The following is a 10,863-nucleotide window of genomic DNA, read 5'->3' as shown; positions in this document are numbered from 1 at the left end:
GCGTGTGAGAGAGTTGGGTTGAGGCAGAGAGAGAGAGGGAGACGGAGAATACCAAGCAGGCTTTGCTCTAACAGCATGAGGCTATCAGTTCAGGGCTTGAACTCAAAAACCATGAGATCATGACCTGAGCCAAAAACCGAGTTGAATGCTTAACCGACTGAGCCACCCATGTGCCCCAGGTTACACTTGTAATGCTTTAAAATTATTTTTGTATAGGTAAAATATTCGTGTAGTTCAAAAATTAAAACAGCTTATTTGGAGGAGTCTGGTTTCCAACTCTTGTGATATAATCTGTCCTCTCTTCCCATAAATAACCTCTTTTATTTGTATCGTTACAGATCTTCCTTTGTGTAGACACAAGCCAATACCAGCAGAGTATACATATCTCCTTCTTTGTATATAAAATACAGCATACCTTGTAAATTATTCAGCCCCTTGCTTTTTGGCCAGTTCACATACCTTTGGGATCTTTCCATATTAATGTGTAGAAAACACTTTATTAATAGCTTCAGAATATTCCAGTGTATGCCTGTGCCATAGTTTATTGAACTAGCCCCTGTGCATCAACTATTGATGCCTATTTGAGTTTTGTTCAGCCCCTTAACAATCACAATGCCATGGTGAATAAACTTGTACACATTTCATATATGTGAGGTATATCTGTGGGATATCTTTCCAAAGTGAGACTACTGGTTCGTTGAGCAGTGCATTGATAATTTTGATAAATTCTGCCCTTCTTTAGGGTTGTACATTTTGAACTCCTGCAAGTAATGCATTTATGGTACCCGTTCCTCCAGGGGCTCTCCAGCAGTGTTTCCCAACCTTTAGATTTGTATTATTCTGATACGTGAAATATGATAACACTGTAGTCTTAATGTGCCTTACTTTGATTATGAATAAGGCTGAGCATCTTTTCATATGCTTAAAGGCAATTTCTATTTCCTTTTCTATGAACTACCTGTTCATACCCTTTGTAATTTTTCTTTTGGGTTGCCTTTTTCTTACCGATTTCTAGGAATGTATAAATCAGAGAGATTAGCCCTTTGGGATGTGAGTTGCGCTTTCCCCCAGTTTATTTGGGTTTTTTTTGTTTTTTTTTTTTTTATTTAAACTTTTTTTTTTTTTAATTTTTTTTTTTTCAACGTTTATTTATTTTGGGGACAGAGAGACAGAGCATGAACGGGGGAGGGGCAGAGAGAGAGGGAGACACAGAATTGGAAACAGGCTCCAGGCTCCGAGCCATCAGCCCAGAGCCTGACACGGGGCTCGAACTCACGGACCGCGAGATCGTGACCTGGCTGAAGTCGGACGCTTAACCGACTGCGCCACCCAGGCGCCCCAGTTTATTTGTTTTTTAATTTATGTCCATAGATTTTGGCATGGAGAAAGGTTAAAAGATTTTTCTTTAAATTTTAGGTAGTTTTTTCTAATCTTTTACGGTGTCTGGATTTTGCATCACAGAAAGGCCGCCAAGAATTTGAAATTTGTTCGTGTTTTCCTTCAGTGCTTGTATGATTTCATTTTTACTCCTTTTTTAAAAATGTTTATTTATTTACTTTTGTGAGAGAGAATGCACGCAAGTCAGGGAAGGGGCAGAGAGAGAAAGGGAAACAGAGAATCTGAAGCAGGTCCCAGAGTCTCCTAGCTGTCAGTGCAGAGCCTGAAGGGGGTGGGGGGAGTGTGTCGAACTCACAACCGGTGAGATCATGACCTGAGCCAAAGTTGCACGCTTAACCGACTGAGCCACCCAGGTCCCCTCATTTTTACTCTTAAATCTTTGATATACGGTATATGGGATTTATTCTGGTGTTCAGGGATGGTATATAGATTCAACTTTATCTTTTTTCATGTAGCTGCCAGCTATCTTTACCCATTTGTTTCAGAATACAATAAATACACCGTTATTGTATTTAGAGCTTCCATGTGTATTGGGGCCCATCTGTGGACTCCCTGTTCTATTCCATTAGTCTTTGTATTCAGACACCAGTTCACATTATTGGTTTTATAAACTGTTTTAGTTTCCCCCGTTGCCCTTCATTTTCCTGGAAATTCTTGCTTGTTCACTTTTCCATGTTAACTTTATAATTATTTTGTCTAGTTCCAGAAAAAAAAAAGCTTTAAAAAATTGAGATCATGTTAAAATTATAAACTAATTTTATGGAGAGTATTTGTATGTCCTCGATATTGGATTTTCCCATCCAAGAACCTTGTGTAGTTTTTTCATTTGTTTGGTTTTACTTTTGAGTCCTTCTGGAGCATTTAAAACTTTTTCTTACATACGTTTTGCCAATTTTTTTTAAATTTATTTTACGTATTTTATCTTTTGTGTTGCTTTTGTGAGATCTTCTCTTTATCTTTTCTAAGTGGTTTTGCCTGTATGTATGGAGGTTGTTTTTCTGTATGAGTACAGAAATTGACAGACCCTGAAGTTACAAGTAGTTTTTAAGAGACTTCAAATTCTGCAAATTCCCTTGTACATTTTCGCCCAAGAGAAAGAAAGCTTTGAGGGTCAAGCTTGCAGTTGAAATCCGTGTCTGCATTTATTAGCCCTTGGACTTGAGGTGGTCTGTTTGACTTCTCTTAGCCTCACTTCCTGAACCTGTACAAGGAAGCATTCTGTGTAAAGATGTTGGAGGAATTAAACAAGAATGCAAGAGACTCATCACTTACTGCTGCTTCCACCACCAAGGCCAACATGGGTTGAGGCCACTGGGTTTTTTCTTTTTCCCACTCTTACCCCTTTCATCGTTGAAAGAGGAAAAAAAGAAACCATGGAGAAAAACAGTAAAGTGTTGGGATTGAAGTTAAAAGTAAGCTCTGATTCAATGCCAACGGGATAATCAGTGTGCTTGAGATAGGAAACAAACCCAGCTCCGCACTTGAGGCCCCTTCTACTTTCTGGCGTTACTACTTACTGCCCTGTAGACACACCCTGACAGCAAGGCTACTTAGCTTTCCCTGAAGGCCCTGTGTATCCTGTAACACCATCCCTTCCACCCAGAATGTTCTGCCACCTGTGTCTGCCGGTTCGGATACGTACTGCCCCTCAGCCAGTGAAGAACAGTATCCGTCTCCTTGTGCAGTTCATCTGCTATAGCTTGGCCTGTGATCGACTGGAAACCGAAGAGAGAAACCATATCTGTCCATTCATCCAAAGATGCCCACAAAATACCTGGCAAAGGATGCACACTCAGGTATTTGTTAAATAAGTGAATGAATAATTGACTTTGATCTTTCTTTAGCCTTATAGTATCTGGGTAACTCTTATACTCTATACTGTAAGCCCCTTGAGGACAAGGATTATATCATCTCTTAATAACAACAGTAATAATGGTGGTGAGAGGCAAACAGACTTATTACGTAAGAGCATATAATAGTAAAAACAGGGACACCTGGGTGGCTCAGTCGCTTAAGCGTCTAACTTTGGTTCAGGTCATGATCTCACGGTCTGTCAGTTTGAGCCCCGTGTCAGGCTCTGTGCTGACAGCTCGGAGCCTGAAGCCGGTTTCAGATTCTGTGTCTCCCTCTCTCTCTGCTCCTTCCCGCGTGTGCTGTGTTTCTGTCTCTCAAAAATAAATAATAAGCATTAAAAAAAAAAGAGTAAAAACCCAAATTAACATTTATTGAACATTTATTATGTTCCAGGAACTGTTGTACAGTCCCTCATGTGGATTATCTCCTATAATCCTCAGCAGTCCTAGAATTGGGTGCTATTTATCTCTGTTCAGGAACCAGGGCGCATGAGCTAGGAAGTGCTACAGCTGAGATTCAAATACAGACGTTCCGAGTCTAGCAGCCCAACCCTTAACCTTTTACAGTGTTCTCCACCTGTTTGTTGAGTATGCCATTTATAGGTTCTTGAACAATTTAGGAAAAGTTACTTAATCACACTTGCAACTTGCCGTTTTCCTTCCCAGCCATCCCATTTTAGTAACTTCTGTTTTGTTCTTTCCAATTTATCTCAGACTTCATGCTTTCCAGGAGGCTTTCTCTGACTGCCCCCGCCAGGCATGTAGTAGGTGGTCAGGAAAAAGTAATTTTTACTTTCTCAGCACCCCCCCCCCCCCCCCCCACCGCAGGTTCACAGTAAAGGTGCTAAGAAAGAGGATGTAAGACAGGAAGATAATTAAATATTTTTACTGAGGTAAGTTTTTTATGATTTAATTTTTTTCAAAAAGAAACCTCCCCCTCCTCCAACCTCCCAGCCTCCCTCCCCCCTCCCCAGCACCTTTTTTTTTTTTTTTAAATTTCTCTCCACAGCTTGCTTTCAAGGGAGATAGTGGCACACAGAAATGCCTGCCATTAATATTTTGCTGAACGTACTTTAAGAAATGTATCAGTGGATTTAGAAGTAGTCGTATACAAATCATTAAATAAATTGGTTTACGCTGTAGATGGTAGTCTTTTTTTAATGCAACAATGTAGTTTATATAATTCTCTACCCACGAGTTGTACAAGGTGTGCATAACCATACGTGATGATTATACTGTGTGATATTTCATTGTTGGGAGGCGCCATACTTTAATCATTCCTTTGATGACCATTTAGACCGTTTCTAGCAGATAGTGGTGTGTTGATCAGCCTTGTACTCACATCGCTGTGTCCTTGTTCATTTGTCTCCCCGGAGGTATAAGTGCTGAGTCAGACATGACGCACATTTTCAGCATTGGTCCATTTGGCCAAACTACCCTCTGTAAAGACTACCAGTTGATCACCTGCCCTCCAGCCCCGCAGAGTTGATGAGAGTCCTGTTTTCCATATGCCTGCCCACACCGAGTTCTGTTAACCTTTTTAATCTTCGCCAATCCAATAGGAGAAAAAAATAGTATCTTTGAGATAGCAAGGTTTTGACCTAAATAAGCCTTTTATGTTTTCAAAGACCTCTTTCATCTGATACTCTCACTTACATGAAGAATTTCCTTACATGAGAACAGACCTGTGATTCTCCTGTGTGAGTGAGACACTCTCTTGGACTTGAATATGAGGAAAATGTTCAAATATGTTGAGTCCTTTGTTTTTAGTTCTGTTTCCCTGATTACCTCATTACAAATATTTTTCAATTATTGGCAACTAACTAATTGTTTTGGATACTGGACGTTTTCCTCTGTAGGGAGCAGTACTTTGTTTTTTATTCATTCATAGTGGAGCTTGAAGAAGCTTTAAAAACTGACTCGTTAACATCTTTCTAACACAGATCCCAGTTGCAGACTAGCATAGAGAATGTGATTCGCAAACTTGGGGGACAGTGGAATCTGTATTGAACTTGTCAATTACACGAATACTTGTTCAACAGTAAACCTGTGAATATCGATGCGGAGTCTCATCTGTCCAGAGTATTTTGTCAGTTTCTGATGTGAATGTGAGCTCTGATTTTATGTTTGTTTTAGATTTTATTTCAATCAAATGAGAGTTCTTAAGGAAGGTCTCCCATGAAACAGACCCCAGCCATGTCATTGTCCTACTGTTTGTTCTTTGTATAAAAAGTGTATTAAAATTCATCTTTTTTTCTTATGTATAAAATGGATCTTCTTATAATATAGATTGTGTTTCATGTGGGTCCTTTTCTTTTCATTCCAAGTTAACATTATTGAGGCTGCAGCCAAGTGTGTTTTATCTACCAGCTTATAACTGGCAACTAATGTGACACCTGGCACATATGTGGCAGACGCTCAAGTTGTTTTTGAGGGAATTAATGATTGGTGTGTATTGGCATCGTTGAGTTAGAACTAAGATATAAGTGAGGAGTCCCTTAGGTTTTAATGAAGACATTTAATTCCTTGGAGAAGAAAGCTAGTATCTGTGACTCTTAAATGCACCTAAATCTAGACATGCATAATTATAGTGACACTTAATACAGTAACATTTTGTGACATTTTGTTTGGATTATATCCCATTTCGTTGTTGTTGTTGTTGTTACTCTTAAGGGCATAGTAAGTATCTAAACTAGGTAAGATGCTAGATCTTAATTCCAGAATCCTATGATGTTTGGTATTATAGACATGGGATGATTTTTCAGTTGTTATTTGTAGACAAGGCTAAAGAGAATACCCCACAATATATTTTAAATTATGATGGAGAGGGGCACTGGGTGGCTTAGTCGGTTAAGTGTCCGACTTCAGCTTAGGTCATGATGTCACAGTTCGTGAGTTTGAGCCCCGCGTCGGGCTCTGTGCTGACAGCTCAGAGCCCGGAGCCTGCTTCGGATTCTCTGTCTCCCTCCCTCTCTGCCCCTCCCCCACTTGGGCTTGTCTCTCTCTTTCCAAAAAAAAATAAAAGATTAAAAAAATTTAAAAAAAAAACTATGATGGAAAGACATTGAGTTATATTTTAATTGTGTGGTTCAGCATTTGTTAAAAATAGAAGTAGAGAAACAGATTGCCAGCCATTGAGAAGACTGTATAAATCTTTGTCCAGTATCCTGCCTTTTAAGCTTTTCTGACTCCTAAACTAGTTCTTCACGGCCAAAATAAACACAGCAGATGGAACAAGCATTTAATAGATTTAAGCAGTGTTGGGGACTTTTGTTTCATACATTTTGTTTCCACTGGATTATGGGGTTTTAGAGAATGCAGGAGCTAGTTTTAATTAGCATTTTAGCAGCAGTTATTTGCATGTAAAAAATTTTAAATCGATTAAATAACCCCCTAGCAATTTTTATTTGTACTTTAATTTCCTTAGCGACCCCTTACTAAATGAATAGTCCAAAGTGAAATCTAGGCAGACCTGAAAGGACATTGTTGAGTCTTCATTAGTGGGGTCGAAATTAATGAGATTTCCTGGAGTTTTTCCTTGGATATTTTAGTGTGGCTAATGGTATAACCTTGTAATTGTCTTCTAAAATCACCAAAGTTCTGGGTTCTTGAAACTTTTTCTGTGGTAGCATAGGAATTTGCTTACATGGTAGCTTTCATTTCACTGAGGAGCTAATTTCTGTAATTGCATGCTTTAAAACCTTAAATCTAAAAATACTCCTGAAAAGTGAGGAATTACCAATAGTACTTAAACCAAAGTCTTAATTAGAATTAAGACTTTATCTTTTATTTCTGCTCTTAGCTGTATTTGTAAAAATTGTTCTGCATTTCAACAGATTTTAAGACATTCTTATGTATTAATGGGTTGGATTTTGTGCATTTGTAACAATTTCCTATTTTAGGCGTACCGCTTAAAGTTTAGACTGGCAGTATAAGTGGCTATTTGATTGGAAAGTTGGAAAGAGGAGAAGTTCTGTCTTCATGTCCAGAATTTGTGGTGGTAGACTATTCACATGAAATGGTTTCATGGTCAGGGTGAGGGTATGGAAGAGTGGAAAGCGATTTTTCAGTGCTTCTGTGCGGCTGAATCCCTAGTAAGCACCCTGGGCTTACTTCTGCAGTGTGCATACCTGCGTTGGTCTCTCACAAAGGCATTATTATCACCTCAGAGAGGCAGAGAGCAGTGGAGAGCGGTAGCTTTGGGCTTCAAGTTCCACGATGAGCACAGCACAGGGCTTAGAGAAACTCCCTCGGGAAATCTCCAGCCTCTGAACGGTCCATCCTCCTCCAGAAGTCTTCCTTGCTAACGCCGGAAGCTTGGCCTCGTGTTGGGCTTGATAGAAATTTGTCTGGAGCGGGGCAGAGGGAGTCTGACTCTTGTCTGTTACTGCAGGGTCCAGAGACTCTCTTTAAATAGACTTCCAGCACGAGAGTATGGCTGATCCTGTCCTACCGGTGTGGTGACCAGTACGGGAGCTGCACGCACGCTTCGTGCCTTTGTGCCCGTTTGGTTTGTTCCGAGAGGATGCCCACTTCGTGGCGAGGGTCGTGTTTGTGTTTGTTAAACCCACTAAGTTTTGTTTTAAGTAGATTTTGGTCTGTTCTAATGTGACAAAGTTTTTCAGTCTGAATGTTCTAGCAGCCATCACTCAAACATTAATTGCTGTCACTGGGAAAGGATATCCTCCTACATCTTTTCTGGAGTGCTTGAAACCATCCCACTTCCTTTTTCTTTTACCTTAAGAACTGATTACTGCCACTTGGGAATTATAATCAGATGGCGTCAATCTTTACAGAAAGGTTACCAATTATTGCACTGAAAAATAGGCATTTCTCCCTAATAGTACGTGTTTCTCTTGGTATGTCTCACTCGGTTCAGTACTTTTAAATACCTTTTAGGTGAATGAATGCTTTGTGTCATGCCCTGATTTAATACATTTAAAGCAGACGTTATTGATGGCTTTCTTCCTTTCAGTTCTATGGAAGGGGGTAATTTATTTAATATGAAATCTTCACAGGATCTTTTGGTTGTTTAGGTGTCCTCAGGGTAGAAAAAGGATGGCTGATGTCAGTTACTTATACTGTGATAGAAGCTCTAAAATGAGCATTTGCTGTGAAGAGTTGAGAGTGGTAGGGATTGGCATACTGAGCATTGGCCGTTCCCACGTTTTGACCTTAACAACACTCGGAGGATAGATATAATCACCCGGTTTTAGAGCACAGAATGCCTTCGTTATGAAAGTTGTCCTTGGGCACTCAGCTAGTGTGTTAAAAAACAAAGCAAAACAATGACTTGAATTCATACGTCTCTGGCTCCAAAGTGTGCTCTCTTCTTCTCTGCACTAGCAGAGAAAGGGGTCTCAGAGTTGTTGGAGTGCTTCATCATTGTAGATAATTGTTATGTTGGACAGAGCGAAGAGGAGGCTACTTTATCACCACCATCGCCATCCTCTTTATTTTGAATGTTCTTCAGCATCAACGGATGAAGTTAGGAGCCTGCCAGGGTGTCTGGCTCACTGTGTTCAATACAACATAGGCTTGTTTAATTTAGCAGTGCTTGGAGATGAAAGGTTCATGACGGCCAAGTACAAACAGACCTTCTGTGGGATGTTAATTTTGTTACAGGAGGGAATGCTTGTTTTTCATTTTTTCATGAGTTAAAAAGGACTTGGACTTGTTTAAATCTGTGTAATCAAAGGGAAGCAAGCAGTGCTGCTGAACTTTTTTTTTTTTTTGTTCAGTCTTTGCTAATTCCGTTTCGTACCTGCCAGCAGATTGCAAATTGTGTGCTGTTTTGTTCTTTCCTCTTTTTCCTTTGGATTGGATTTTATAGTTGGTCGCTGTGGGGATCTAGTGGTAGGAAAATAAATCATTTCCTCCTCTGGACAGATTGTGTGTTTTTTACAACAGGTTATCCTTAGCAGGCAGAGTGGTTCAGCCAGGCCTTTGCACAGAGGTGTCACTATATGATTTTGTGCAGTCACTTTTTTTAACAATAGCTCTATTGAGATAGAATTCACATACCATACATTTCAGCTAGTACGTTTAAGGCACACGGTTTCGTGGACTTTAGTATACCCAGAGCTGTGCACCGATCCTCCCTCTCTAATTCCAGAACACTTTGATCACCCCAGAAGGAATGCCCATCCCCGTTGGCAGTCTCTCATCATTCTTCCCGCCTTCCAGCCCCTGGCAACCACGGAGCTGCTTTCTCTGCGGATTTGCCTGTTTGGGATTTGTCATAGGAATGGAGTCCTACATTATGTGGCCTTTCTTACTGGCTTCTTTCACTTAGCATGTTTTTGAGGTTCACCTATGCTGTAGCATGCATCAGAATTGTATTCTGTTGTGTAATTACATAATATTCTATTGCATAGATATGCCGTATTTTGTTTATTCATCCAGTGATGGGCATTTGGGCGTTTTCCGTGTTTTGGTTGTTAGGAATAATTGCCGTGACCATTCATGTACAAGTTTTTGGGCAGATGTATGTTTTCGTTTCTTTTGGTTATAGACCTAGGAGTAGAGTTGTTGGGTCTTATGATAACTCTATGTTCAACTCTTTTCCAAGCTGTTTTCCAAAGTGGCTGCACCATTTTACATTCTTACCGGCTGTATTGATTCCAAATATTGGCAGGATTCCAAATTCTTCATATCCTGGCCCGTATTTGTCATTTTCTCATTGTTGTTATTGTTGTTGTTGTTGTTGTTGTTTTCACAGTAGGCATCCCAAAGAGTGTGACGTGGTATCTTGTAGTTGTGGTTTGCATTGCCCTAATGACTAATGATGCTGAACATCTTTTCATGGGCTTGTTGGCCACATGTGTATCTTTTTTTTAGAGAAATGCCTATTCAGATTCTTTTCCCATTAAAATAATCAGGTTGTCTTTTTATTGTTGAGTTATAAGAGTTCTTTAAGTATTCTGGATACACACACGCACACTCACGTGTCCTTATCAAAAATACAAATTGTACAATTTTCCTCCCATTCTGTGAATTGTCTTTTCACTTTCTTATTCTTTGAGGCAAAAAGTTTTACATTTGGATGAAATCCAATTTATTTATTTATTTTAATAAGTTATTTATTTTAATGAATTAATTATTTTGGTTGCTTGTGTGGTCTTCTCTCTGAAATTTTCTAGAAGTTAAAAAGTCATAACTTATTTCTAGACCTCTCCCGTGTAAAACATCAGTGCAAAATTAAGTGGCTAACCATTTAACTGTGTATAGTGAGTCGGAGACATTAAACATCAAGTGTTCTCAAATTCCGTGTGAGAAGACCAAATTTCCTAGCCTAATACCAAAGTGCTCCCCCCTTTTTAATTAGAAAATTGCCTTTCAGGGTTCTGTATAGCTCAGAATGGGCACATCATTCTGTGAATGTTTATAAGCGTGTCATATGCACTGAGGACTTGACTGCATTGGGGGAGCCAGAGGTAAGTGGAATGCGGCCCCGTCCTCCAGGAACAAGCACACAGGTGCCGTGTGAGGAGTGTTCACAGCGGACAGTGAAAGAATACAGAAAGGAGGAGGGAGGACCTCCCTCTGTCTGGGTGAGGACGGGTCTTGGAGGAGTAGACACTTGAGCTCCACCTGCAAAGATGGTTCGGCG

General features: G+C 39.9%; 1 protein-coding gene across 4 annotated transcripts in view; it reads left to right on the top strand.

Annotated features, from left to right (window-relative positions):
* The first annotated feature begins 2,964 nt into the window (after positions 1–2,964).
* Positions 2,965–10,863, top strand: part of MRTFB (myocardin related transcription factor B) — a 190,895-nt gene continuing 182,996 nt past the window's right edge. Inside the window, exon 1 of one of the 4 annotated variants that reach the window (XM_047838245.1) lies at positions 2,965–3,194. The gene's annotated coding sequence lies outside the window, so the exon portion shown is untranslated. The remainder of the gene's footprint in view (positions 3,195–10,863) is intronic. The other 3 variants (XM_047838249.1, XM_047838243.1, XM_047838248.1) reach the window with 3 other exon arrangements.

The sequence above is a fragment of the Prionailurus viverrinus genome, chromosome E3 (assembly GCF_022837055.1).
Source record: "Prionailurus viverrinus isolate Anna chromosome E3, UM_Priviv_1.0, whole genome shotgun sequence".
Classification (NCBI taxonomy): domain Eukaryota; kingdom Metazoa; phylum Chordata; class Mammalia; order Carnivora; family Felidae; genus Prionailurus; species Prionailurus viverrinus.
The sequence above is the reverse complement of the archived record's forward strand: the minus strand, read 5'-3'. Positions and strand labels throughout refer to the sequence as shown.